This window comes from Nicotiana tabacum, chromosome 9 (assembly GCF_000715075.1).
Source record: "Nicotiana tabacum cultivar K326 chromosome 9, ASM71507v2, whole genome shotgun sequence".
Taxonomy (NCBI): Eukaryota; Viridiplantae; Streptophyta; class Magnoliopsida; order Solanales; family Solanaceae; genus Nicotiana; species Nicotiana tabacum.
Genome location: NC_134088.1, coordinates 41,295,067 through 41,300,307, shown reverse-complemented (window position 1 = coordinate 41,300,307; position 5,241 = coordinate 41,295,067).

The window sequence follows — 5,241 nt, the reverse complement described above, 5'->3', positions numbered from 1 at the left end:
GCCAAGCTGCTCTCTATGGGGCCCACAAAGGCGGTTTAAGACATTTGGACATATATAAGATAACTCAACCCCGTTTTAAGTCATTATTTTTCAGTATATTCAGACCTTATAACCCTAAAAACATTCTCTCAAGGTTCTCTCATGATCCAAGACCCAAACAAAGGGCAAACAACACAAATCAAATATCGGGAATCCCGTGGTGCTAGTAAGTTTCTTGTTTTTCTTGTTGTTGCTGATTTTTGTGTTGTTCCAGCTCGTGTGGGAGGTTGTTTTAAGTGCTTTATGTTCTGTAAATACACCTTCAAGTTTTTAATATCAACCCTAGGTGATTTCAAGTCTTCTAAAGTAATTCTAGTGCCGAAAAACCCGAATTAATTGCTAGTTTCGCTTCCTTGTTCTTGTGGCAGAATTGAAGGGATATTTCGTGGAAAATTAAGGTCAAATTGGAGTTGTTCTTTCTGTTTAAAGGTAATGAACCTCTTACTCTATATATATTTAAGATTATCCAAGTTGTGGCTAAGTCGTTGATGCTAGAACTTGTGAAATATATATATCGAAAGGCTTGGTAGTAATGTTGTTAGTTGGTGGACTGTTTTGGAGGCTCAATATGATTATTAATGATGTTGTTTGGGCTGTTTGGTGATTGTATTGACTTGTGTGAAGTCATATAAATAGGGGAGGTGCTGTCCGTTTCATCGTAAAATAGGTTGCGGTCGATACATAATAGTTACGACGCTTAAACGATAATGATAGTGTCATTTCTTTTATTGTAGACTAAGGAGTCGTGACATTTGCATAGCTTGAGGTTGGGCAGTATATACAAGGTATGTGAGTCTATCCCCTTCATTCTTTTGCACGACTCCGATTGTACATAATGTAATGAACGAGCTCCCAAAGATACTCTACTCTTAGAAGCTAGCAGTACTTACATTGCTTCCCTTCTTATGAAACGATTGATATTGATGTTACTTCTCTTATTCTTATATTATCAATGTTGTTGGTAGTTCCTGATTCTTATAAGATTCTTGATGAAGAGTTAATCCTAATAACGTGTACGAAGGATACCGACCTTACGTCACTCCGAAAGGTTCAAAATATGATTCCAACGAGTCCAGCATGCATCATATATATGTATCTATTTTACTCTACCGAGCCGCGCTATAGTCGGCTGGGTATGGCACCTATTGTGCAACCACTGATCAGTTGGGTTTTACCGAGCTCCACGTGGCCGGGTACGATTCTACCGAGCCCTATGATGGCCGGGTACGTTTTACCGAGCCTATTATGGCCGGGTACGATATGATGATGATGATGCCCACAAAGGCATATGTTTTAAACGTTTATGTATATATATATGTATGTATCATGTATTTCATGTCAGTAGCCCTCAGAGGTACCCAGATGTCACAGGTTGTATATTCCCTATCACTGTTTACATTATTGTTCTTACTTATGCTATTCTGCCTTACATACTCAGTACTTTATTCGTACTGACGTCCTTTTTATTTGTGGACGCTGCATGTCGTGCTGCAGGTCCTGATAGACGGGTAGACGCAGCTCCCCCATCACAGTAGGCTATCCGGTTCAGCGTTATTGGCAAGATCCTTTCTCCGGACTTGCCGTGGTCTTGGTATGCATTTTTTGTTATAGACCTTATGGGTATGTCGGGGCCCTGTTCCGGCAATGTTGTAGCACTTATGTTCTTTTAGAGGCTCATAGACAGGTGTCGACTCATGGTAGCTCGTACCTTATATATAGTTTCTTGACAGTCTTGTCGTCCCATGTTATGTATGTTCATGACATTATCTTTCATTGTTGGATGTTCATGATCCATGTCTACCATTTATATTGATCTTGTCGGCCCTTAAAGATAATAAGAAAGGTTAGATAAAATGTACGTTGGTGCTCGGCAAGTATGGCCCGGGTGCTAGTCATGACCCTCCAGTTGGGTCGTGACACATACCTCTTGATTTCTTTCCATCCCCTCGTATGTTATATTGAGCACTCGCTATCAGTTGGGTATCGTCAACTTGTGATGTCATGGATGAGGTGCGAGATGTGTTCTCTGCGTTGTGGAGATAGGCCAGTTTGGAGGACTGAGGCCGGGTTCAGATCGCAGCTTGATCTTGGTGGTTTCAGTTGTGTGAGTATGTGCTTTTGGACTTATATATCCGGTAGTGTCCCTAGGTGTGGGATTGATGGCTCAGTGAGTAGTTGGATAGTTATATGATGAGTGTTATATGACTATGCTTAGATAGTTTGGATGTGACTAGAAAAACCTTGCTTTTGGTAAGGACTATAGGTGCTTGCTTTATGTCTTGATATGTCGTGCAGTGTCGGGATGTGGATGTGTTGTTAGGTCTTTCAGTTGTATATATGTGTGGAATGAAGTAGATTCCTGTATCTTGTTGATGAGTTTAGCCTCGAGAAGATTAAGTGATTGTATAGTGGTTGTGACTGTGATAGGGATTATAGGGAGATGCCAGTTTGAGGCTAAGCAGGTGGGTTATCTCCTACGGGGTGGTCTATGGATGTGTGATCCTTGTGGTGTTATGTGAAGATTTTCTTTCTACCAGTAGGATGTGTATGTGTTACAATTTGAGTTTTGATCACTTGAGGAAGTTCGCACGACTGTGACGAGAATGTATATGTGCTTAGTAGATGATTTGAGGTATCTTATGATTAGTGCTACATGAGCTTATGAAGGATTTAGTTAGAATATAGTACGAGATCATGGCAGATATGGAGTAAGATTATTATGGGTTATCAGATGTTATGTTCTATGGATTCAGGCCAAGAGGGGGAGGCTCCTATAGATGATCAGATTGTATGGTCATGTGTTATATTAGTTCTGGACTGAGGCATACTTGTGGATCAGTTATGACTTAGAGAAGTTAATTTCGAGGATGACTCAAGTGAGAAATATTTCTGGATGCATGATGTATTACAATTTATAGGTATATGGAAATCTTGGAATAATTCGGGTTTGTCATTCGTGCTGGACGACGTGCGCATGGAGTAAGGATTCACTCATTTTCTTAAAGACAAGGGTTACTTCTTGAGTTGTTTGTGTGCTAATAGAGTACAAGTCATTTGGCTTGTATTAGCAGTGCATTGGGGGATTAGAGCAGGGTGGATGACTCTCGAGAAGGTTCTAATGAGTTCAAGATCCGTATGCGGTATTTGTGGATTTCCCGGATTTGTACAAGGCTAAGATATGAGATTTGCATTGGATGGTATTGAGACTTGCAGTATTTCTATATCATTAGTGATTCTACATTTCAGTATCAGAGAGGTTAAAAAAACATCTTCAGATTCACAGAAGGTCTCTTCATAGTGGGTATCTCGATTGCGGCATTATTAGGTGCTTTAGAGGTAATACACTGGTATATGGGCTTTTGGACAATGTGGTAATTTCTCTCCTAGATGGGGTCAAGTGGAAGGTTTCTGGCTAATGAAGTATGTATCCTGCTTGTGATTCAGACTTGATAATGGGATTCTCATTTTTTCGTATCATGGCATGATAGATGCGATGCGACGTGTGGGATTAAGATTTGCATGTACAAGTTGATGTTCAGTTTTGAAGGGGAGGTCATGAGTTTTAGACAACACAAACAGTTTCAAATGTTAAGAAGAATGCTAGCACTATCTAGTATCACCTGAGAAGGGTGCGTATTTCAGAAGGCGCACTGTGCTTCGACTTGTGGATGCTTGACTGGAATTACGGTAATCGCCTGGTTGACGACTGCTGATGTTCAAATTTTTGCTATGTGACACGAAAGAACTATGGAAGTATTTCTCGTGAGATGATTGTGTATGAGGAATGCATATGTCATTTGAGTAGTGGAGTTGGGATTGGACGTGATGATTCTTGTATTCTTGGGATTTGACGACTAGGAGGATTCTCAAGGGCAGATTGTTCGATGGTTGCAGACGGTGAAGGTATGTTAATAGGTTGACGGATGATTATATTTGCTATGGATAGGTTATTGTGGACTTTTCTGAGGTTATCCACCATTTTTGGGGGGGGGGATCAAAATTGATTTGGAGGCCACTGGTAGGCCTAATGAGAATGTGTATTCTATACTGGGTCAGATTTGTTTACTCAACACATCTATTGTGGAGGGGTTTGTTATCGGCCAGAGTTGATCTTATTCGTGTTCTAATGTGTTCCACATGTTACTCTTCTGTGCTACGATGTGTAGCTAGACTGTTGACTATTTTTACACATGATGCAGTTTTGTTTGGGCTTTGTAGTGAAATTCGAACAAGAAGGCTCTTGGGGTATTGAATGGTTGATTGCGCCTAGGTTACTGTCTTCCTGTATTTGGTATATTATGTTATCCGTTTCATCATGATTATGGTCATGCGCTTCGCATGCTCGCTGTTGTTTTTGTATACGTGTTGGGTGAGTATGAGATTTGGGCAATAGGTATTCCTTGTGGACTGGTGTTTGGATTGGGTCACGCATCGCAGCGGAGTGATGTTGGGATATGATACTTCGTTCTTATTTCGTGCATTTTTTTCTCCTTTGTGTGATGGGTTCATATCATTGCTCTTTGTAGTGGTATCCGTTGAGCTTGTGGGACGGTTCTCTCATTTGATTCTCTTTCCTTCATTGTGTACATTTGAGGTTGTCACGACCCAACATCCAACCCGTCGTGATGGCACCTAACCTAACCCGCTAGGTAATCCAAATAACAATAACACGATCCAAATGAGATTAATGAGAAATAGATGATGAAATAATTGAACTTTTATACAACAACCCAAGGACTGGTAGTACAAGTCATGAGCCACTAACATTTAGATTTACAAAACTGAATTGAAATAATTTCAACATCTGTTTGGAATTTACAAGAACATAACTCAAATTTAAAGCTACTAAGGAAAAGTGATAGCCATAATTGGAATGCGGGTACATCTTCAATGCCAGCTCCCGCCATACACAGCAGCATCAACTCCAAGATCTATACGCAAGGTATAGAAGTATAGTATGAGTACAACTGATCCTATATACTCAATAAGTATCCTAACTAACCTCGACGAGGTAAAAGATGCAAGAACTATAAATGATACTCACTGACACCTGTACAGTTTATGATTTCAACAACTATATAATAGATATGTGATTAAATCAGGAAAATCTCAGGTAAAACCACTTGGATGCTCACGATTCTTTGTTTTAACGTGTTCTACTTAGTCAACAATCCAATATATAAAGAAGATATGCAAGTAAAT